The sequence below is a fragment of the Pogona vitticeps genome, chromosome 3 (genome assembly GCF_051106095.1).
Source record: "Pogona vitticeps strain Pit_001003342236 chromosome 3, PviZW2.1, whole genome shotgun sequence".
NCBI lineage: Eukaryota > Metazoa > Chordata > Lepidosauria > Squamata > Agamidae > Pogona > Pogona vitticeps.
This window is the reverse complement of record NC_135785.1, coordinates 19964532-19990454: the sequence shown is the minus strand read 5'-3', so window position 1 is coordinate 19990454 and position 25923 is coordinate 19964532. Positions and strand designations below refer to the sequence as shown.

At 39.5% G+C, this 25923-nt stretch overlaps 1 long non-coding RNA gene across 1 annotated transcript; it reads left to right on the top strand.

The window, feature by feature from the left end:
* The first annotated feature begins 410 nt into the window (after nt 1-410).
* LOC144587774 (uncharacterized) lies at nt 411-25679 on the top strand. The gene is made up of 2 exons (XR_013542915.1): nt 411-21817; nt 22726-25679. It is a non-coding gene; the product is annotated as an uncharacterized LOC144587774 (long non-coding RNA).
* The last annotated feature ends 244 nt before the right edge of the window (nt 25680-25923 follow it).

Genomic DNA, 25923 nt, shown 5'->3' with positions numbered 1-25923 from the left:
AGGCGGGGCTGCCTTTGAAGACTGCAACTGGTCCAGAATCAAGCTGCGCTGCTGGTGAGTGGTGGGGCCGCTAGAGAACACATCAAGCCGATTCTGTTTAAGTTACATTGGTTACCGGTTGCTGCCCGGGCCCAATTCAAAGTGCTTGTTTTGACATATAAAGCCCTAAACAGCTTGGGCCCTGGATACCTGAAGGACCTCCTCCTTCCATATGAGCCTACTCAGCAGTTAAGATCTAGCCAGGGGGCCCTTTTGAAAGAGCCGTCCCTCAAGGAGGTAAGAGGGATGGCTTGTAGACAAAGGGCCTTCTCAGCAGCTGCCCCCAGACTATGGAACGCTCTCCCAACTGAAATTTGCCTGGCGCCGACGCTGATGACATTTCGGTGCCAGGTCAAAACCTTTGTGTTCCAGAAGGCTTTTAATTGAAATAACATCAACTGTGGGTCCTGATGGCAATTTTAATTGTATCTTAATCATTTTATCTTTTATTGTATTTTAATTGAATTTTAATTGTTGTAAGCCGCCCAGAGACCTTTGGGTAGAGTGTGCGGCATATAAGTTAAATAAATAAATAAATAAATAAATAAATAAATAAATAAATAAATAAATAAATAAATAAATAAACAAACATGAAAGCTTGGAGCTGCACTGTAAAGTAGGACATTCTCTATATGCAGTAAATGAAACAAAAATACAAAATAAGGAAGCAAACTACCACCACCCCGGTACTTATCCAGAAACTTGATTTTTTTTTCCTTTTAAAGAAAATAAAATATGGTAAGTGCAATTCATGCTTCTCTAGCATTTATTGTCATTAGATTATATAAATGGCCGATGGGCTGCCACATGAGCAATTACTTTAGCTTCCAGCCTCTTCTGCTGGAACTTTAATTAATTAAATGGTTGTTCTTTTGTAATGCATGAATGCTTTGGAAGTTGTGACTTCAACTTTACCTGGGCTATGGGTATCTCTTAGCAGGTGAGGGGGCATGCCAAAATATCTTTGGATGCATGAAACTAATGATGCCTAAGTTCTCAACATGAAATAGAACTGTGACTAGGGATGGGAATGAATGTCCCCATTTCAAACCCAGTCAAGATTGCCTGCTGATCATTTTCCAACCCCACCTGGGACCATGAGAAAGTGAGACACAAAGGATATTTTCCCGCATTTACGGCAAATTGTAAAAGAATGTCTCCAAAGAAAGCTGGTCCCCTTTCCCTTTGTCAAGCTCGGCGCACACAGAATGGAAGAATAAACGAACAGGCTGATGGATCATGAAGATTCAAACAACCCATATCATGTTTCTACTTTTACGACTCCTCACAACAAACCAACAATTGTCACAGTGGTAAACACGGTACTATTATGGAAATGGTGTCGGAACCTGTCTCAGAATCACAGAACATAGTTTAAAATCTCTGCCACCCTCCAAGGAATTTTGCCATCTTGCAGAAAGGCGGGGGGGGGGGGGAGAGAGAGGAAAACCCCTTGCATTGAATTTTTTATCCTCCAAGGATGAAATCACTCAGGAAACAAAATCCTTAATTCTGACAAGGGCTAAGCACCAAGGATAACAGTACTGATTCACCTATTAATTCAGAATGGTTAAACAGGGTCAGTTCTGATCAAAACACAAGCCAAACAAAATCCTGACCAATACGTACTTTGGGTATCTCATTGGTAGAAAAAGAATAGGTCCCTTATTCTGTCAAAGACAGCTAGAAATACTGTCTCTTTTTGAGCATCCTGTTAATGTGTATCTGAGCAAGAGAAGAGATTAATAGAGTGGCGTAGTTTATTGGCCCAGAAAAGATGAGAAAGTGGCCTAGGTCGAAGAAACCATATGCAACAGCTGTCTGGTTGTGCAGCGAGCCCACTATAGAGGCAGAGGTTCCAGTGAGAACTGGGAGACTTGGCAGGCATATCGGTCTCTCTATTAGCCAATGAACCACTTTTAGTCAATTCTGGAAATTGATAATTTATTATCCAAATGCTATCAGTCTCAGCTCATTAAATCTAATCACTACTAGCTCCTGTTTGTTTTCCCTTTTTTTATAGCACCATAATCCTTTCTCCTCTCCTTCTCCTTCCTGCCCCTGGCCATTAAACACTGCAGCAGGTGTGTGGATGCAGCTTTCAAATGCTTGAATTGCAGCGAGAGGAAGTCTCATTCCCTCACCATGAAATTACTAGAGCAGAGGAATGACCAGCCTCATGCTGACAGTAGTTTCCTCATGTATAAAATAAAATAAAATGGTTTCCACATTGCAGATGGGCTTAGGTACTCTATCAGGAAATGTGGGGTTTCATCAGAACTGTTTTGGGCTTCAAGAGTAAGAATGCCAGCCAATATGGCCACCTGTAGCTTTTCCAAACTCTAGATTCCGTCTATGTGTTTGCATAGACATGCACTCATAATCTCTAGATTAGACCACTGTAACGCGCTCTACGTGGGGCTTCCTTTGAAGCTGATGTGGAAACTTCAGGTGGTGCAGAATGCAGCGGCCAGACTCCTTACTGGAGTGAAAAAATACCAACATATCTCTCCTACTCTGGCCATGCTGCACTGGCTGCCCATCCATTTCTGCATTGGCTTCAAAGTGTTAATGCTTACATATAAGGCCCTCAACGGTTTAGGATCCCGATACTGTACTTGGCGGAACACCTGCTCCCACCTAGATCTACTCGGATCACCCGCTCGAGCCAGGAGGTGAGGCTGAGGGGCCTAACGCCGAGGGAGGCCCGGAAAGAAAGGACAAAATATCAGGCCTTCTTGGCGGTGGCTCCTCGCCTCTGGAATAACCTTCCTCCGGCGATTCGTGTGGCCCCTACGCTGGGCACTTTCAAGAGTCAATTAAAAACATGGTTATATGTTCAGGCCTTCCCTCCGGTCAATATTTAATTCTTTTTTCTTCTTCTTTCTTTATTTGTTCTATTATTGTATGTGTTCCGATTGAATGCAGACTTCTATGTGTTATATTCTTATGTTTTACTGTATACATTTTTATTGGAAGCCGCCCAGAGTGGTCAACCAGACTAGATGGGTGGGATATAAATCAAATAAATAAATAAATGATAGACTACAGGAAAAATGCCAGGCTCCGCCCATTGCAAAAAAGGCAGGGTCAGCTGCAAAATACAGATGATGAGTTACATGATTCCTACCCCTGTTTTGCTAGCTTGGCCCTGAGTGCAGCATTGAAAGTGACCTTCAGAAGGTTGAGAGAAGACCTTCTGGTGACCTATTAAGTCAATATATTGGTCAGTATATTGGAGAAGGAAAATCAGACAACAAGGAAAGGCAAAAAAAAAAAGAGCTAATAAGAGTTGGCAGGGAAGAAAAGTTTATATATTTCTCACCAGGTTATTACGATCTGCAAAGTCAGTATAGAGCTTTGCTCACAATGGGTAAAATATAACCGCTTGAGCTTGCCCTTACAAATAAAGTTTGTCCTGTTTTATTGATTGCTGCTGCTTTTAATTTTGATGTGCTGTTACCCTATATTGCACTTGTATAGTTTTTTTAAAAAAATAACCCATATCATAGGTATTTTAAGTATAAACCACCTTGTGTGTGTATTGGCAGGATGTTTTAAAAAGATATAAGCCAGAATCCTATTGTTAATTTACTGTTGTGTAAAGGAGATCCAATACATATTGTTAGCAAATTGCACCTCATTAGTGAAGTGCCAACAACTGATTGGTTCAAAATTGGGAAACAAGTACGACAATGCTGTATATTGTCTCCCTGCTTATTTAGCTTATTTAACTTAAATGCACAATACATCATGGGAAAGGCTGGACTGGATAAATCCCAAACCGGAATTAAGATTGTCGGAATATCAACAACCTCAGAAATGCAGATGATACCACTCTGATGGCAGAAAGTGAGAAAGAATTAAGGAGCCTCTTGAGGATGAAAGAGGAGAGCGCAAAAAATGGTCTGAAGTTCAATATCAAAAACTAAGATCATGGCCACTAGTCCCATCATCTCCATGCAAACAGAAGGGGAAGATATGGCGGCAGTGACAGATTTTACTTTCTTGGGCTCCATGATCACTGCAGATGGTGACAGCAGCCATGAAATTAAAAGATGCCTGCTTCTTGGGAGGAAATTGATGACAAACCTTGACAGCATCTTAAAAAGCAGAGGCATCACATTGCCGACAAAGGTCTGAATAGTCAAAGCTATGGTTTTTCCAGTAGCGATGTATGAAAGTGAGAGCTGGACCAAACAGAAGGCTGACCACCTAATAATTGATGCTTATGAATTGTGGTGTTGGAGGAGACTCTTGAAAGTCCCCTGGACTGCAGAGAGAACAAACTTCTCCATTTTGAAGGAAATCAACCCTGAGTGCTCACTGGAAGGACAGATCCTGATGCTGAGGCTCCACTACTCTGGCCATCTCATGAGAAGAGAAGACTCTCTGGAAAAGATGCTGATGTTAGGAAAGTGTGAAGGCAAGAGAAGAAGGGGACGACAGAAGATGAGATGGTTGGACAGTGTCATCGAAGCTACCAACAATTTGACCCAACTCCAGGAGTAGTGGAAGACAGGAGGACCTGGCATGCTCTGGTCTATGGGGTCACAAAGAGTCGGACATGACTTAGCAACTAAACAACAAACAACAGTGAAGTGTCAGTTGCATTCTTGTGTGCTCACCCAATTTCATGGCCAGGTGCACACCCAGGAATGCAATCAGCACTTTGGAAAATGAGTGCCAATTTACCACCAAAATGTACAGGTTTTTCATTAAAAAAAAGCATAAATTGGCATTCTGGCTTCTAGGTTTTTATTACAATTTATCAATACTCACAAGGTGGCTCTGCATGCTCCTGGATGCTCCCAGACTTCCCATGTCACTTCCTTCCATCTCGGAGTCCACCACTGGAGATGGAGGATGCTAATCAACAAAGGTATTTGTTAAACTTGAGTTTACTTCTAAAACAGAAATATTATGAACATGTAAATAAAACCTTTCTTCTAAACTGGAACCAAGCAATTTCTTTACTGGTCTCCTTCCTTACTCCATCTCTTCCTGTTCTTGTTGAACCATCCTCTGTTCCTCCATCAACTGGAAGGCCTGCTTGAGACACACTTAGTAAGGCATGTCACAACCAGGATGATTTATATTGGTTGTTTCAAAGGAGGTGCCATCTCTCCTTCGCTTCCTTTCTCCCTCTCTCCTCTTACAGTTCCTTCCTCATTTCTCTGTCACTGGATTATGATGTCTGGCTTGCACAGCATAAGGAGTGGTCTTAACTATTGCAGCCTTTCTGCTTCAGCTCTGGGAACTTATAACATGATGACCTCCCCAGTTCAAGGGTCCTCAGGTTTCACACATTTCCAGTCTTCTTGATCTGTTACCTTCAGGATGTTCACTTCAGCCTGGCAAGCCTCAACTTCTGTTTCTTCGTTAGCGCCCTTCCATATGTCTTCCATCTTTTCCATGTCTTCCTCCTCCTTCAACTCCTTATCTGGAACCTTCTTTTCTCCTTCCTCCTCTCTTTTATCTCTCTTTTATCTCTCTTTCCTTCCTCCTTGCCTAGGCATCCCCCTCCTCCATCTCCCTCTTTCCCCACTTTTTCTATCTCTTCTCTCTGTTCTATGTCTCATACACCTCCCCCTAAATCTATAGAAGAGCTAGAGATGTGGGAATTTGTGGAAATGTGAAACCAGTTACCTCAGAATTTGGTGAGTGCTCCAACACTGGAGGCATTCAAGAAAAACTTAGAATATCACCTGGCAGATAGGCTTTGATTGTATTTGTAAACTGAGCAGGGGGTTGGACTAGATTACCTTGTAGACCCCTTCCAACTTCACTTTTCTATGATTCCCTCAACGTTAGGAGATGAGACAGCCCTCAGGGAGAGACCGGAGTGTCCTTGCCCTCATCGTCACACTAGTTTATATGAAAAGTGCATTTATTGTGGATTTATAAACATAATCCTGTACCCAAATGTGTGTATGTATAATGCATGGTGGAGAATCAGAGCCTGGAAAATTACTTCTAAAAGATAACCAAGTACAATTATAACTCAAGGGAATTGCTCTTATAACTAGCAGTTATTTTTGAAGAAAGTCTTTGCTTTCCCATTTCTCAAGGTAACTAAAATAGAGGCCTTTTTGGTTGCTTTTTAAAGAAGCATCCAAAATGTTAAAAACTGCCTCTCTCTGGTTCAAAGCCATTCATTTTATTGTCACTTCAACACCCACAAGAAAATATATAGCACAATGTGAACCACCACTCAAACCATGTGGTATTTCTCCTCTGCCATGCAGAAGAATCATTACTCATAATAGCTCCAAAAGTAAATAAAAGTTCGTAGTATTCTTGATGACTATATGCAGATGTGAAGCCTGGACTCTGAAGGGGAAAAATTCTTCATTTATGGGCTGAAATCCTGTTGGTGTAAATTTATGCTGTGCAAGCCAGAGGGCATCATTATCTGGTGACAGGCATTTTAAATGTAATTATATTAAAAGCTCCCTGTTCTTCCCTATTCTCCCTATTCTTCATTCAGGCTTCAAGGTTCCCTCGGCATCCCTTTTGCCCTTTAGGGGCCTTGAATTGTTAAGCGGGAGACTTTAATATTTGAAAACCTCTACCAGATCACAGACAGTGGTCCCAATTCAGCAGCAAGACCATTAGTAGTGATTGTTTCTGATAATAAAGTATTCCTCCCCACCTACCCTATCCTGAAGATTCCAATGCTTCCCAAGGGCAAAAGGGATCCCTAGGAAACCTCTGAAGCTGAAGAGGGGGATAGGAAGGTTTTTATTTCATGATAGGAAATATATCCTTCACCAGATAATGATGTGAATGTACACTAACAGGATTTCAGCAAATATGTCACATTGGAGGAGAACATCATGGACACCATGGACTGCCAGAGAAACCAACAAGTGTTTTTTATATCATATTAAGGTTGAACTCCTTGAAAGCTAAAATCACTAAAATGAGGAAATTTGGACACATCATTAAAAAAAAGACACTCTGGCAAATACACTGGTCAAAATCCTATTAGAGATACCAATCAGCACTACACATCCAATGTAAATCTCAATGGCAAATTGTCACAAATTAAGACGTTAGTATAGGCATTTGCTCTTGTGTACTGAGTCACGTGATTTGATGTGCAACACCATGTGCTTACACTAACTTAACTCACATGATTTGTCTCCAAGATTTACATCAATTGTGTTGTACCAGTGAATAATTCAATAGGATTTGGGCTGGTAATGTTAAAAAAAAAAGTTGAAAGCAATAGGAAAAGAGGAAAACTTACCATGAAATAAATTGATTCAATAAAGTAAGCCATGGTCTTGAGTTTGCAAGTCAGAGCAGGGTTATCAATGATATAAAATATTTTGACGGCCACTAACTAATTTATGTGCATATTCTAAGTGTGGTGTAGTGGATAGAGTAATGGATTAGGACTCTGGAGAACAGATATCAGTTCTCCATTCAGACATGGAAACTCACTGGGCAAGTGCAATTGGTAAGACCACTCCTTAAATATCTCACTTACCTTGAAAGCCCTATTAGGATCACTATACATTAGTTCTGACTTGATGGCACAAAACACATCAAGCAATTCATATATCCGCCATAAGTTAGAAGTGACACATAATGGCACAACAGTTACAGATACATTGCTAAATGAGCAAAATTATTCCTCTTTTAAGTTATAGTCAAATGTAATGTTATTTTATTGCTTTACTATTTCAGAAGTAATTAACTACAAACTAATAGCAATTAGTTATTTATAACCAATTACTTTCAAGTTCTGTAAAGAACTACATGCACATTCTTTCTGTCTGTGGTTATATAACCTTTACATTAAAGTATAAATTACTATTTCAATAATCTAAAATGTAGTTAATAAGAAATATATTTTCTCTGTTCCTTCTGAAGTAAATCTGATCTAATTGTTAAGCAATGAATATTTAGGATGTGAATTTAAAAGCTTGAGGTATTAATTAATTCAAAACCAAATTGTGCAATTAAATCCATGTATTCAGAGTGTTTCGACATTTAATAGCACATTAAATAAATTATGTTCAAGGGTTAGATTTTTTTTTACTGTGTGTCAATATTTAGGCATTAATTGTTAGAGCATGTAATTTACTTCCATATGTCAGCCTGCTAATTAAGAATTTAAACATTCTTTACACATTTAATGTTCCAGTTTAAGATTAAACATGCTGATCTGATTTAATTGCTAACTTAATTCCATTAATGTCAATAAAATTGTATGAAGAATATATTTCATTCTATGCCTATGATTCATCTTATCAAAAATAGACTGAGGTGACTTCTGTGTGTGTGTTATACTATATACATTAAACATTTGTGTGTTTTTAAATGGAATTGCCAGCTTCTTTTTCATTCATTAACAGAAGAAGGGAGGGATTTCCAAGGACCATTTCCTTTTCTCTGGGAGGAGACTCTTCTGGGTTTCAAAGGAGTAGATGTTGGGTTGTGGGCAGAAAAGCAGGAATGAGGGTAGAAGGAAGGAAGGAAAGAAGGAAGGAAGGAAGGAAGGAAGGAAGGAAGGAAGGAAGGAAGGAAGGAAGGAAGGATCCCCTGAGGTTCTTTGTATGGATCTTTGCTCTGAAAAGTTTCAGGGCAAAGATCTTTACAAAGATCTTGTTGTTGTTTCAGCAACAACAAGAGCAGAAAGAGAAACAAAACAAACCAATTTATTTCTATGTAAGCTTCCCTGGATCCAATCCACTTCTTTGGAAACTACCTTTACAGTTCACTACCTCCTAACGTCAAGTTTCACTGTGTCTGTAGCAGGAGATTGTATCCAGCAAAGCTCACACTGCAATAAAATGGTCAGTCTTTAAAAGTTCTGTAATAGTTTAGTTATTTGTTTCTTCTTCTTCTTCTTCTTCCTCTTCTTCCTCTTCTTCTTCTTCAAATGGTAGACAGCATATGGAAGGATGTAAAATACCCACCACGGTTTAGTAGCATAGGTATATTAATTTTTAATTTCCTGGGGGAGGAAAGTTATTGGGTGGAGGGAGGTGAACAATTTGAAAATACCAGACATGATAGAGGTGTCCTAAGAAATGAAACTATTGTACTGTATCATATTTTCTAAACAAGATGCCGAGGCTAAGGAAATATGATCCCTGAACATTAGTTGATGGCTTTTAAAAATAGCAGTGCTTCATGACATTGGAAAGATGGACATTTCATGGTCCCATCTTGCTACATTCCATCTATACGGACCTGTTATGCTTTTTTTTTTTTGCACATTTCCATGAAAAGTTCAGTATTGCAAGGGAAGGAATAACAATGAGTGTTATTACTCAAGTGGGTTTTCCCCCCCGCAGGCTTGGGAATGACATGCCTGTTCAGTTTGTCTTCTAGATCACTGGTTCTTAACCTTGGGTTACTCAGGAGTTTTGGACTGCAACTCCCAGAAGCCTTCACCAACAACTGTGCTGGCTGGGGTTTCTGGGAGCTGCAGTTCAAAAACACCTGAGTAACAAAGGTTAAGAACCACTGTTCTAGGTGACAGTTCCCTACCCACATGATGCATACCCAAAAAAAGAGGATCACCTGAACAAAACAGTTATTTGCACTGAATACACATACACTCATCTCAGGGCTTATCATGTTGTCTGAACAAAGCAAATATGTCCTGTTCCCACATCCACTTCCAGTCATCATTTTACATTCACCAAATATGGAATTGTAACTTGCCTCACAGTCCCATTACCCTCACTATTATAAACACCTCGTAAGCATAAATGAACACTGCTGCTAGCCACACACATACCAGCTCTCCATCTAACCCCCAATTCATTTAATCCACCTCTTCATTTTTTTTTCCTGTTGTAAAAGATGCACATGGCTTGTATGTTTAGTTAACAACACTTCAGGAACATTCCCAGAAAGGCTATTGTTCTTGTTTCTGGTAGGTCCTTAACCTACGGGAGGGAGACCCCTCAATTGTTAGAGATGGGAGGGTTGGGAGAGGTGGAAGCTTCAGGCCATGAACCTTTCTCCTTCTTGCAGGCCAACAGAACAGTCCTGGGCCTCAATTTTCAGATAAGAGAACTTTGTTCGGCAGGCATTACCATGAAAAGAAAATCATTAAAATAATCTGTGTGTCATGACTCATTACCTCCAAGCTCTAGCTAACTAACACATAGATAAGGCCTTCAGAAATAATTGCCACAATTTAGACAGGAGTTCTGTACATCTCGTTATAATTGGGAAGAATGAAACCAGGGGATGTATTTACCTACTAAATCTCTTGTCTAGGTGCTGTCTCTGGAATGATAACAGTAAGGCCTCTATTGTCTATTCCTAGGCTTCTTTGCCTTTATATTAAACTTGACTGGGATACCTTTTTAAACAGAACAAGCCCCCAAACTGAACATTAACGACAGATAGCTCATCAAATAGAACAGTGGTCCCCAAACGTTTTTAACTGGGGCACCCTTTACCTACTGGCCCCTGGCCGTGGCTCCCCAGTACAGTTGGACTGTCATATCCACAGGATCAGTACCTGTGGTTTCACTTATCCACTGCCTAAAACTAAAACTAAACTAAGATAAATACATGAATATACCTTCCCTAGGTGTATTACCAGGGCTAGCCACTAGATGGAACCGGAGGGTACACTATATACAGGTGGCTTAATGGAAACTCACTCCAGGCCTGACTTCTCTGTGGGAAGCAGCCTCTGGGTAAAATGGAAAAGCCGTATTTATTTATTTTATTTTTTTATTTTTTTATTTTGCGGGAAAAGGGGGCAGGGAAGGCTCCCTTAGGAATAAGAGAGATGGAAACCAAATCATTTAGCAAGACCAGGCTAGGATTCCTTCTCTCCACTAGGCACAGACACCAGATAAGGTAAAGGTAAAGGTTCCCCTTGACAATTTTTGTCCAGTCGTGTTCGACTCTAAGGGGCGGTGCTCATCCCCGTTTCCAAGCCATAGAGCCAGCGTTTTGTCCAAAGACAATCTTCCGTGGTCACATGGCCAGTGTGACTTAGACACGGAACGCTGTTACCTTCACACCGAGGTGGTCCCTATTTATCTACTTGCATTTGCATGCTTTCGAACCGCTAGGTTGGCGGGAGCTGGGACAAGCGATGGGCGCTCACTCCGCCGCGTGGATTCGATCTTACGACTGCTTGGTCTTCTGACCCTGCAGCTCAGGCTTCTGCAGTTTAGCCCACAGCGCCAGACACCAGAGAAACTGCAAATACTATAGGATACTTTAGGTGTGAGGGGAGAAGGGAAGGAAAATTCCATGGTGATCCTGGGTAGGATTGGGAAACATTTAAATAGAAGACTAACATCTGCAAAATGGGGAACATTTATTCATTATTTATTTATTTATTTAAAACATCTTTACCCTACCCTTCTCCATTAAAGGACCTAACATGGCTTACATCACTAAAAGGGAGAGATAAAAACAATCGATTATTCAAATATTTTAAAAGAATTAAGTCTGCATTATATTAATAATGTTAAATAAAACATTATTAAACTAGATTAAAACAAGGTTTAATTGGCATTTCACCTTTCTTCCACAAGTAGGAATCAAAGCAAAAAAAAAAATTCCAACTTTGCCATCTGTATTGGTACTTATTAGGTTTTTCTCAAAACATAAAATAATGATGATGTTTAAAGTAATGAACAAAAAAGAACAAATAACATCAAGAAACGAATCAGTGGTGACCTTAGACTGGAAGAATGAGTACTAGAAGACTGTAAACTGGATGAATGGATTATATTAAGAGATTAATAGGATTGTCATGAATTAGAATAGCTTGAATCAGAAATTTGTAAAAGCAGAAGTGGGAGGGCAACACTGGATGGCTATAAAGAAGACTTTTCTCAAGAACTTTGGAGTTACTGTGCCAGGTGCAAGCCTGTTGATGGTACAGAAAGTTGGCTTCTATATATAACCCTTCAGAGAAAGGAAAAATCCCAGCATCTTGCCAAGTGATGGGTGTTTATTAGTGATGGAAACTGGAAAAAAATTCTTCATATGTGAAGGAGGGAATGATAGTTATCCGAGTATCATGTGTCACTGATGACAGCCTCCTGAGAAGTGCAACTCCATCAATCACTGTATGACCATGTTATAATCAATGCTTCTGTCAAACTTCCACTTGTCACAGGGGTGTTAAAAGCGCAGAGGGTTTGAGAAGAAATGCTGTGGTGAGATTTACACTCTCATGATCTCATTACTCTTTTTATGCTGTCTCTCGAAACTGGATAGACTACATAGATAGATAATCACATCCCATACATGATTTCATCCTTCTTCCAGCCATCATTCCTCCATTCGTGTTTCTGAAATCCACCAAGAACCACTCAGTGAAGACAATCAGCCATTAAGAGCTAAAATGTGCAAATCTGTCAGTCTTAATTTCTTTGTGGTCCTTAGTATTTCACTGACCATCCGACTTCATTATTGCTTTTTTTCTCTTCCTGCACATCTTGCTGCAGAGGTGTGAATTTCTGATAAAACTCCTTTGCTATGCAGTAGAACTCCAGAGATTCACAGAAGAGAATTTCATCAAGTTTCCAGAAAGTCGACCCCTTTCTCATTAATAGGCATTCAAGGTCTCAATAACTCCCTCTGAGACAGTTGTAGGGGAGAGAATAAAAACATTCCATTACTTACAGTTGTGAGCAGATCAACAGTAAACTAGCAAACAGTGCTTCCAACAGACGAAAGAGAGGGAAAGGCGGGGCTCTCTTTGAATGAGAGAGATGAGAGGGACTGATTGGTTAGTGCAGTCACCCAGCTCATAGAAGTCCCTGCCAATCAGTCATAAGTCATGCATCACACAGTTGTAAAATCTCCAACACATCTTTGTGCTCTCTATATCTATCTATCTATCTATCTATCTATCTATCTATCTATCTATCTATCTATCTATCTATCTATCTATCTATCTATCTATCTATCTATCTATCTATCTATCTATCTATCTATCTATCTATCTATCTATCTATCTATCTATCTACCTACCTACCTACCTACCTACCTACCTACCTACCTACCTACCTACCTACCTACCTACCTACCTACCTACCTACCTACCTACCTACCTATCTATCTATCTATCTATCTATCTATCTATCTATCTATCTATCTATCTATCTAGCCACACACACACACATTTTCTACCCATTACTTTATTGTACTGATACTGTACTTTAAATGAGCTAGTTCATTTTAGAGTCTTCTTTGAGATCCCTCATGGGAGAGGTCAGGCACCACAATATCAAGGAAAACAGAAATATTCTCCTGCATTTTGACATCAGATTCGTGTGCATTTATTCTTTTGAATTGCTTATCCTGTGCAGAAAGCAGAAGGATGCATATATAGGATGGCATATGTTAGAAAAGGCTTTTGAGCAGCTGTGTTGCCCCGTAACACTTCTCAGGCCACTCATCCTGCTCAACTGTCATTGAAATTCACTGGAGCTTCTGGAAAAGTTCTAGGTGTAGAAATTCACTCCCAAACAGGGCACACCATTACCAGAATGCCTTGTTTTGTTGCTGATTGTCAAATGGGCTTTTAAAATTGCTGCATAGGGATATAACCCCTGACAGATTCATCTTTGTACTGTACAAGAGACAATATGAGAACATGTCTTTTTTCCCCAGGCATGGCATGATTTTTTTTCAATCTTGGATTGGTTTTTCTGCCCTTTAGGGACTGATTTGTGTGCATTTCGGTAAATGCACAAAATTTAAATTCTGGTAGCACTTGTTTAGTTGCCCAACCTTTTTAAAAAACAGCAGTGGTGCAGAAATTCTTTTCCAACACTGTGGCAGCAGTAATGACAGTCAGGGTTCTGAGAGTCTCAAGAGGTACAAAAATATCTGGGAAGTATGCATGACCATAGGCAATTCTGCTAATTAGAATTTTAAGTTCTGTGCTTCTTGAGGAATAATTTGACAGGGGTTTTACTCACCCTATCATGTCTTGCGACTACTGTTGCCCATCTCAGTTCTGTTGTATGCAAAATGGCATTATCTCTGCATTAAGAAGAGTTATTAGTAGACTTAGACCCAGTTTCTAAGGTTGAAATAAGTACAAAAAAAGGGGACCGCTTCCCCTTAAATAGCCAGCAGGGACTCACCATATTCAGTAGACACAGAATGCTAACAGACTTTTAGAAGAGAATGCTGGTGGTGAGTGAGGAAGAGAAGCAGCAGGCAAGTGTAAAAATCCTGAAAGGAAGCATTCCACATTTTAAAAGAAGTTGCAGTTAGCAGATGCAGTCCTAATAAAACAAATGGATATACTATGACTTCAAGAGGATGATGATGTCAATGGGAGGCTAGTTGCCCCTCTTTGAAATGTCTCTGACCCTCATTTTGTTTAAAGATGTCCAATAAGTCATGTCTAGCAGCATGAAACCAACCCTGCTCTCTTCAGCAAAACCAATTAAGCCTGCGTAAGATTCAAGTATTTTTTTTTCTCTCAGTAAACTAGGTCTGAAATCCTGGATATAAATGACTGTAAGAGAATTGGATTTGTGCCACTGATTTTGGTTGAACAGAGCAAATTACACAGAAGCGGATTAATGAGCCATCTATTTGAGTATCCCGTCTCTTGTATTAACTGCTGTTCCTAGCAGATTCCATCTTTGACCTCAAGGCTCCTCAACACTGGTTTAGCTTCCCTTAATTTCTGCTTTCAACAGAATCAGTGCCGCCCCTTTGAGGAACAAGAAGCATTTGGAGCGCTTCATCTAGATATTGTTGATTCACCTTTGGGGGAATATCTTTGTGTGATGAGTTTTCTCATCAATCTTGAGCTACAAATGATCTCAAGAAAATATTCCCAGGTAGAAATCTGTTTGCTTCCCATTGTAATACAAAAGCACTTCAGATTGCACTGTCAAAAACATACCTAAATGCAGCACCATTATTCTGTGAAATGTGCAATTCTCTAGGTTTTCAAAGTAGAATTTTCCTGTCAAGAATCTCTATAAAGTGTTTGTATTAGAAACATGTTCCTGAAATGGCACTGAAAATGGAATACATGCTTGGCCAAATGTGTTTATGAGGTAAAGCTGTAAATAAACATGCATGCACTGGGAGAAATGTAGAACTGAACAGAACTATTCATATGATTTTTTCTAAAAATTCAGGATGGGCTGAACTCAAGATTGGAAGAAAAAGAGAAACAGGGAAATCAAATCAACATCACCCATCACCAGGTCCAAAATAATACACTGTGGAAATATCTCGTTTTCTGGTACATTTGTCATATAGGTAGGGTATGTGTGTGTGCATGTGAAGGGTACCTATATCACACAAGTCACCAACAAACTGAGAAGAGTAAGGTTGACATTACTCCACAGTATTGAGGAGTAATGTTAGCTTATAAGTATTGTTGTAATAATAATCATAGAAATGCAGAGCTGGAAGTGACCCTGTGGGTCATCAATTCCAGCCCCTATCAAGGAGGCCCAGTGGGGAATCAAACTCCAGACCTAAACCACTGGGCTATCTGGCTTGAACATGCTTTGAGAAGAGCCCCTCGCTCCTCTCCCCTTTCTTGAAATCATCACCAAACCTTAAGAGGAGATGCTTCGGCTACTGTAGAGACTCTCCACAGGAGCAAGAATCTCAGAAACTCTGAGGTCCTGCTCCTATGGAAAGCCAACACCAAAGCAAAATCCTATTTTCTTCAGACTTGGCAATGATTCCATGAAGAAAGCAGCAATAGAGGACCATGCCATGGTATCCCCTCCAAATGTGTTCAAACCACCAGACCCGATAACACTTCTATAAGTCTAGTGACCTCCCTGTGTAAAATGATGGTATGGCTCCAGTATCTCTATGTATACAGCTTGAAAGGTTGGTGCAAAAAATTAGGGGGGGGGAACCCTCTTTATTTGGACTTGAGGCCAACTCCTCTTCTCCCAATGTGCACTTCTATGTCTCTATAGTCAGAAAATACATTTATTGGGAATGCATAGCAGCTGGATATACCTAGGCTAATTAAGGTAAACCATTCCTCCTTGAAATGCAACAAGCCTGGCAGAATTACAATGTAGTTGACTTTCTTCTATTACAGTGCTTTCTTCTGCTATTTTTATGCTCTCTGAATGCAGTTATGTTTTTAGGCATTTAATTTAGTTGTGCAAATTGACTGAATATATTTTAATTTTAATAAAGTTTTCAATCAGTTTAGCAGGTTAATCTATTTATTAAAGCGCTAAGATTTAAGAAAAATGTTTTCTTTCAGGACATTCACCTATTTCTTCCAGTTATTTGCTCTTTTTCACCTCTTTTCTCTACTTCTAAAGAAGAAAACTAATTATCTATTTTCTTTCACGGATAGACTGTCTTATATAGTCTGTCACCCCCTGCCTTTAACCATTGAGCATATTTGCATAAAATATTTGCTGTCATGTGAGCCTTTGCATAATACTTTCACTTCATCCTAGATTTGTCTCCCTTGGCTTATTTAAATATACTTACATAAATTGTTTTCTGTTAGTTAAAGAACTGTAAAGATGAGTTAGGGTACTGTGGGTAGAAAAATCAGCAATAGTAATAGAAAATATATCTTTGCTGATAAATATTCAGCCATTGTTTTTAACGATTGCAACAATACAAAAATTATATGCCGCGGCTGCAGTCCAATACACCAAGGTGTGCATATGGGTGAAAACCCATCCTCTTGTATCTTAATAAAGGGCATACAGATTGGGGGTGACCTTGTGGTACAGTAACCGCAGTACTGCAATGAAGACTCTACTCATGCTCTGCATTTGATTCTGGGCTCAGATGGCTGGGTTGAGGTTGACTCAGTCTTCAATCCTTCTGAGGTCAGTAAATTGAGTACTCAGCTTGCTGGGGGTAGGGGGCAGTGTGTAGGCCACATAATTAAGTAAACCAGCCAGAGAGAGCTTTAAGAACTATGGGGTGGTATATGAGCAGCATACTTTTTTGTAAGAGACAATTTTGACCTACTCTATTGGTGGCATTGTGACATTATCCATATATTTCCAAATGTTCAGTTATAAAAGAAAGAGAAGTCCCAAAGAAGGGGGTGGGGAGGGCAATGGGTATGGGGAGAGAGCTACAAAGCACCTCATTGTGTGGCCTGTCCACTCAAAAGCCCTAAAACAACCATTTTTCCACAATCACACAACCACTGAATCCTAACAGTATAACACTTTCTAAGTAACAATACAAGTTTGAGGACTGTTTGTGTAACAAACAATACAAGTTTTTCTTCTTCACCCAGGAGCAAAACAGTTGGCCAGGTGTTGCAACGGCATACGCAACATGCACAATTATGTTGTAAATCTAGACGTTGCTCCTACAACTTTCTATGGGGTTTCCTCTGGTGGATGCCCGTTAGGAGGAAACAGCCTAATTTCCTGTCCCACCTCCTTGGGGCACTGTCTCTGAGTGGGTGCCTGCTGGATTCTGTTATAGATTCAGTTATAAAATCTGACTTCTTTTTAGAGAAATCCATTTCTTCAGTTATTAAGCCGATTTCTCCAGTGGGCTTGAACCAGTGCTAATCCTGTCCTCTGGTGTTGTATACCTTAGTCCCATGCTTCTTTTCCTTATTTCACAGTGTAATGCAGTTATATAAACCAGCATTCTTCTAATGCATAGTCTAATCTGTAAAAGGTTTGAAGGTATGTAGGACACTGTTTCCTTACATGGATTAGACTAGAAATCCTCAAATACTTTTAGTCCAGCAATTCCATGGTTCTCTTCTAGTGGCATCCACACAACAGAATGTCAAACTGAAAAACGATTGCACTGATGTTGACCATAACTACTTTTTTAGGTTATAAACTGACAAAGAATACAAGTTCCAGTTGGTTATAAAAATGAAGCCATGAAGCATATCATGCTTATCCTTATTTCTATACATTTATGACACTTTTGCAGTTCCTTGAGTTCACAGAAGGAAGTTGGGAGGAGAGACTGAATTTCTGATAGTATATCTTTAAGTTATGCTAGTTTTATACACATTTCTGTCTACGCAGATGGTTATGACACTCTATTGGAGTGGGCTGGATCAGTGGTTCCCAGCCTTGAGTAACCCAGTTCTTGGACTACAAGTTCCAGAAGCCTTCACCACCATCTATGCTGGCAAAGAATACCTGGGTTATCCAAAGTTGGGGACCACTAGCTTAGACCTTGGTTGCCATAATAGAAAATTGTTCTGGTGGCAGAAGACTAGGTTGGTTTTGACAACCCAAAAGGTGTGGGACATTCATTACAAATTACACTTAAACCTAGTATCTATTTCTTCTTCCTCCTCCTCATCCTCCTCTTCTTCAATAGCACTGCTCCAGCGGTAAGCTGTAACCAAATTATAAAGAGTACAGAAAACCTCGTAAAAGCTACATCCACTTATTATCCCAACTACAGCAGACCTTTTGCATGAATGTGGTTTCTGAATTCAACCCTTTGAAAGTAACCTTGATTCATGAGTTCTACCCTAGTCAGAACTAGCAACTGGATTTAGCTATAAAGCTGAAAGCCTATACCCATTTGTATGAAACTACGCTCCACTGAAGACACTGTGGCTTATTTCTCAGTGGACATGCACATGCTTGCAAAAACTATGTAATGTTAATTAGAATTCTGTGAGAAGATCAAAATTATCTGAACTAATAGAGGATATGGCCAGATTATATTTTTCAAGTCCTTTTTAGCTGCTGTAATCATACTTCAGTTGTGTCTCAAGTAACAAATTGAGACATGTCATTGGGTTAGCTAGGGCAGAAACTTTATTTCACATCGACACAATTGGATCTACGACCATCAGAACAGCATGTGCTTTGGTGTGTGGCTCATGGACAGGGAAAAAGGGGCATCTCACCCTGAAATTTGGGGATACCTCCCTGCCTGGGATGTGAGCTATATCTGTATAGGATACCAGAAACACAGAAATCACCTTACAGGTATTCCTGCCTGTAAATAAAGTGGGGCTTTCCAAAGCCATAGTTTACAGGCAATATGATCACTTTTCTTCTCCATTGGATTCATCTCTGCATGAAAGCATTGAAGACCCTAAAATCCCACAAATTAAAGTACTTGAGACAAGTTGGTTCTAAAGCAATTCTGTACCCATTGTTGTACCTAAACAATGAGTCCCACAGATTTGAATGAGAAAACATGGGACTCTTTAATCTCCCTAAACACAATGTGGAACATAAGCCACAGCATGGAACATTGTTATTACAGGATATTGGAAAAATACAGAGAATCATAGAATAATTGAGTTGGAAGGGGGTGTCACGTTCCCGCCTGCCCCTTGGTTCTTTCACCAATCAAAGGGCACAAGCTACATCTCATTTTGCTGCCACTAGTTGATTACATCAACTTTATGTATTATTAATAATAGAGCTCCAGGCAATGTGTCATTTTAAATAGAACCAGTTAGAAGTTGTTTATTATTACAGGTGATGAAGATACAATTACTTTCAACCAAATATCCTACTTCATCCACCAAACCTCTCTATCCACCCCAAACTCCCAATCCCCTCTCTCAAACCCTAAAACTCCAATCTCCCAGTCTCTCAAAACTCCCCTCTAAACTTCTCCTCCTCCTGCAGAGACTCTTATATCTCGTGACTCCGCCTCTCCAGCACTCTCATTGGTCCATGCAGATAGCATTTGAATATTCATGACCGGGGCGGACACCACAGGGGGCTCTAAGGCCATCGAGTCTATAAGGTCCCGTGTTCCATGCAGGACCCCTTAATGCCCTTTCAGTTCCTCCCACAATCTATTCCAATATTATATCTTGAAAATGGTTCTAAAAATATAGAAGAAAACACAAACATGCACAGTAGATAAGTGGGAAGATAGCTTTCACCTTCTCTACCGAATATGTCCATGCAACTTCTGTTTATTTCATTTTTAAGGTTCTCTAGGTTTTCTTGCATGCACTGTTTTTCATTAGGTCCTAAGCAAAAAGTCAAAATAGGATTGCAACTCCTATCATTTAGGTCTGTGGCTCTCAAACTTGGGCCCCCAAATGTTCTTGGGCTGCAGTTGCCAGAAATCCTGGCCAGCACAGCAAGTGGTGAAGGCTTCTGGGAACTGCAGTTCAAGAATATTTGGGCACCCCAATTTGAGAACAGCTGGTCTAAGCTGCCACCAGACATTTTATTTATTTATTTATTTATTTATTTATTTATTTATTTATTTATTTATTTATTTATTTATTTATTTATTTATTCAATTTATATGCCGCTCACACTACCCAGAGGTCTTTTGTGGCTTGAAGTGTAGTTGTAATTGCACTTCACACACCTTCCATGTTATGGTGCTGCAAAGCATTCCACGCAGTTGCATTATTTTGTTTCAGGATGCAGAATTCCTAAAGCACTTTTTTTTAATTCAAGAAGTAAAAAAATATCATTATTAATTAAATAATTTACATTTGTTCTCATTCATGACACATAAGTTTAAGTGTCCTTTTTATTTCAAAGTCAGACAAAAATCCAAGAAATCTTCCTCAACTAGTTTGGGTATCCATATCACAAGAGAATCTTCAAAACCCTGAAATGAATTATCAATACAACTGTATGCAATTCATGAATTCACTATGTAGCTTAACCCATCCAACACAAACATTTAATAATTACACCTACACCAAGTTGGCAAGGGCCTTATAGTCGAATTCGCAAGAGGCGCTCCAGCCTCTTCAGCTGTCCCACTCTTTCTAAGATTCAAACCTCTTACTCACAGCCCTGCTGTTTCTTAGTCCCACCCTTTTAGGCTGAACCAATACTTCATAGGGGTTACATTACTTGTTGAACCAAAAAAAGTAATATCTTTTTTTTTCCATTTACATCCATACCTTCTTCCCATACCAAGATCCAAGACAATTTGCAGGAAGTCATTCCACTGTTACTAGGAAATACTGCCTGTTGTTCCTTGCAAATATGAAGTGATGATAACGGCAGTAGTTTTTAATGTGTTATTTCCGAGCTCTGGGAGAAAACAGCTAGAGAGAGAGAGAGGCAGGATGCATTATTCTTGCAGCTTATATAGAATGTGGTTTATTTTTAAAATGAACCACATTCCTATGTTATAGAAAAGTTCAACAGTTCACTTCTCAGACTGAAATCATATTGCTAGGATTGAACGCCCACCTGTACACCTACACAGAAATATTTTGTTTCTTAAAACGAAGGCCAATCCAGATGTACTCATAAATACTATTCCAGTTTGGATGACTCTAAAATAAATGACTTTTCTTTCTGGGCTTCAAGTATATTACCCTTAAGCTTTATATCTTTTTTATTTCAAATTGTAGTGTGCTTAATTTCTTCTTGCTTCTATATTCTTGTAACTATTCCTTGAGAACTTGTACAAACGTCTTAATTTTTTTTACATGTCAACATCACCAGTGCTTTTCTGTTTGAGATTACAAAGTCTTTCTTTCTTCAGGAACCTTCTATAAAGAATAAAGAAAAAGGCACCCACAGATGTCAAGGAATCCATGTTAAGGTTCCAAAGAAATGGCAAAAGGTGGAGCTATGAGTCAGGAAGACACAACATCACACACGAAACCAAAGTCGTTAGATGCCATGGATCATTCCCTCTTTTCCTTTGTAACAGCACTGACAAGCTACTTCAAACGAAGCAGATGCTCCCACACAAAAAATATTTTACTCGTATTTTTTAAACAAGCTACATCTGCTTCTAGGCATTTATATTCATAGATTCCTCAACATTTTTTTAAAAAAAGGTATACTATCAACATCTCTTTTAATATTTTTTTATCTCATAGCCTAATCCACAGATTAAGGTAAGAATGATCGTTCTAGAGCTTGGAAAAGTTACATTTGTTGACTATAACCCTCAGATCACTACAGCTGGCAAGCCCCTTGGCCATGTTGCTATATAATGCTGGATAGATGTTGTGGTTTAGGTATTGGCTGTGGAACCAGAGGTTGGGGGTTCAATTCCCCACTGTGTCTCCTTGACAGGAGCTCGACTTAATGATCCATAGGGTCCCTTCCAGCTCTACAGTTCTACGATTATTATATATGATAATTATTACATCTATTGTTGTTTGTTTGGTGAGCAGCTTTAGACATAACGTTTTGGGAATGTGGCATACGAGTAAATGAATGATAATAGCAATGAGGATGACATACTTAAGAGAACCCTGCTGAAGACTAGTTAGTAGAACCACAAAGCCTGGTGGCGGTTCTTCTGAACCTGGCATTGTCTAGTAAGGTGCTATGCATTTTAACACACTTTAACATGTGTACGCATTTTAACATATTTTAACATGCTTATTTGTTACTGAATAACAAATTATTAATCCTAAATAACTGAATAACAAATCCTAAATTGTATAGTCATTTCTTCCCTTGCTTTGAAATGGCAAGAGTTTATGTTGGCTATCTCAGATAAATTTTGTGTGTTTCTGGGGCTGAACTTTGTCCAGAAAATACATAAAATTTAAAACTGTGATCGTTGCTACATAGTAGTAGTAGTTTGCTTTAAGTGGCTACCTGACCAAGGGGATGTTTTAAGGGAACATTTTATTCTGTGTTTTACTTGTGTTTTTAATGCTGTTCTTATTATGAGTTTTAATATATTTGATAGGATCATATGCCGAAAACCTTTTTAAATATTGTAATTATTTATTATTTGGCTTTTAACTATGTTTCTTTTAAATACTGTAACTCACCTTGGATCCTTCAGGAAAAAGGTGGCCTATGAATGACTGAAGGAACGATCAAATGAAGGAACAAACGAACGAACCAACACACCAACAAATGAAAAAAACAACCAACCAACGGACCAACCAACCAATAATAAAAGTGGAAGCATTAGGTGGGTTATTCGCATCTTTGTGATCAGACTAACCTTTTCAGCTTGCTTACTCGCTCTCCCTCTTGCTCTCTCTGTGCATGCATTCACATATCTTAGCTTCACAAAAAGACTACTGCCTTTCCTTGACACAGAAAACCAATGTGAGGGGATGACTCTATCTCACACTAGGCTCAAAATCATGCACAGGGATTGGAGAATTCTTGGTTGGCTATCTTCCCATGTTGCATGGTTGCCAGGAGAGAAGCACCATCTTCCTTCAGATTTTAGGGCCAAAACCTGGGACAGAACTTGGGTCCTTGCAGTGTCACAGAGAAGAGGCAGATAAAGCTTGGAAAGGGGGAGCAACTTGTTTCTGGGCCAGTTGGTTGTGGAAAGGAGCATGAGGTGAATCTGGATAAGTAAGCAGAATCCATGTAAAACCTGGCTTACTGGGAAGTGACACTTTTGATGACTGTGCGGTCTTGGGGAGCTATATACAGTTCTCCAAAATTAGTTTTTATGTCTCCAATCTTCTTTTCCCAGTGAAAGCAGTTGAAATGAAGCTCCAGAGAGCCTCCAGGAATGGTGATTTAACTTTTATCACACCTCTAACACATATAAAACCCTGAAATACCAAAATTTTCAAAACAGAAGAGAGCCTTGATCTGCTCCCACTTTTCTTGGTTGTGTTCTGGAGTCTTTTTGGCAATCTATGCAACCTCCAGAGGGTAGCCAGGGGAAGACATTGCCTCCCAGCTGGCACAGGTGTGTCCAACCCTGCTTTAAAACCAACTCACACCCCCAAATCAGAATTTCTTCCCCTCTAGTCTTATCTGGGATGTGCCTCCATGCCTGGAACATAGCAATTCTCTAAGGCTTGTTCAGTGCCTTGGAACCTGGCAGCCCTAGAATGTTTTGAGATGGCCTATCTTGACTGAACCAGTTAAGTTGAGTGATGTAACAAATTATCATTTTTTACATAATATGTTATTTGTTTTTATCTACGAGCTGGACCATAAAGAAGGCTGACTGCCAAAGAATTGATGCTTTTGAATTGAGTCCCCTGGAAGGAGAACAAACCTTTCAATTCTGAAGGAAATCAACCCTGAGTGCTTACTGGAAGGACAGATCCTGAAGCTGAGGCTCCAGTACTTTGGCCATCTCATGAGAAGAGAAGACTCCCTGGAAAAGATCCTGATGTTGGGAAAGAATGAAGGCAAGAGGAGAAGGGGATGACAGAGGATGAGATGGTTGGACAGTGTCATCGAAGCAACCAACATGAATTTGACCCAACTCCAGGAGGCAGTGGAAGACAGGAGGGCCTGGCGTGCTCTGGTCCATGGGGTCACGAAAAGTCGGACACAACTTAACAACTAAACAACAACATCTTGACTGAAACCAAGACAATGGCAGCACATCTTGTTGGATATATTGATATGATCATTACACATGATAAATTGGAGAGGTTTTGGCTGGGAGGGACCTTTCTGGATTTGGGTTGATGCCAGTCAACTCCATAACAGTCAATAGTTACAGAGGGTTACTTTTTCCATTGAGGGTTATGTCAATGTTAGTCCTGGAGTCTGTCAGAACTGGATAGTTAGAGGAATGTGTTCTGTCAGCTACATAACCGGACAGTAATGATGCTAGTTAACCAGTTAAGCTCAGTGATGTAACAAATTATCATTTTTTTACACAATATGTTATTTGTTTTTATCTATGAAGAACTGCAAGTAAATGGAAACACGTTATTCTTTGTCATTACTAGAATCTGAGTAAATGATTGAGACAATACATGTTAGTTGAGGTAAAGCAAGAAATAAGGGGTGGTTTACTGAGTGAAAGGTCTAGCTCAATCTGTTCTGTAGGTTTCTGACTGAACCATTTTATCCACTGCATATTTGGAGGAAGTTTATTTATTGTAAGTAAGCCAAATTCAATATTCTCACACACTTTGCTCCCAAGACATCCTAAATGGGTATAAACAAGAGGTGGACCCTATATGTTATTTTGATCTTCTTGGAGGAAAGATAGAACAAGAAAGAAATAAAGCCCATTAAGCCAAGCTGAAATCACACCATTTGGTTGTTTAATTGGTCTAATTGTTGGACTGAGTTTTCTGCTGCCTATCCTGCTTTTTCAACAATTCCTAGGTAGTGGGTTAGACTTGTTTAGAGGGATCCACTGGCTTGATCCAGACATAACACTAAAGCATTATAAGCATGACTTCTCTACCACAGCCACAAGGAGGGATTTGAAAGCTTTTGCTGCTGCTTCTTTTGATTACCTATAATTGTCTGTGTCAACTGATCCCAACAAAATTGTGTTACATTTTAACCTTGGTTTGCTGAAACAAGCCAAATGCTTATTTTAGATGATGAATCTGGCTTGCTTCAGTGAAGTATAGTTAGGATAGATCAGGTTTGGTATAGATCTAATGCTAAAGATGGATTATGATGAAATCTTACCACTGAGAAATGGATATTGCAGGAGCATCATGTAGCTTTTGGTGAATAAGTCTCCTTGAGACTACAAAAGCAGTTTATACAGGAGTGCCCAGATTGTTTGGGAAGCTGTTTTTCCCTTTTGCTTATTTATCATTGCTTCTTGATACAAAGACATGAACTTCTATGAACTAATCAATTTGTATATACGGTAATATAACTGACAGAAGAGCCAAGCTCTCATTGAATTGTATCTTACATGTCTGTTCGGTCTGGACAATCTACTTTTTTGTTTGGACTGGAACTTTGATTTCTCTAAAGAGTCTGCAGCATTTGACAGGGCAATAGTTCGCCATTGTTAACTGTGTCAACTTATTTCCCGTGGGCGATAAAAACAAAGGATTGCAGGATGTGAAATAAATAAAATATAGTACATGAAACAAACATATCCACCCATTCCCACTTGTTAAACATATCCACCGAATCCCCTGGCCATTCCATTTGCCAGGGATACTTGATGACGAGTATTGAGCTGGAAATTGCCAAATTTGCTGTTCATTTTATGGTTACTTTTATGCTTAATGGTTGAAAACTTTAATAGTGTGGTTGCAATGTGTTCATGAAAGAAAAGGAGGCAAGGTGA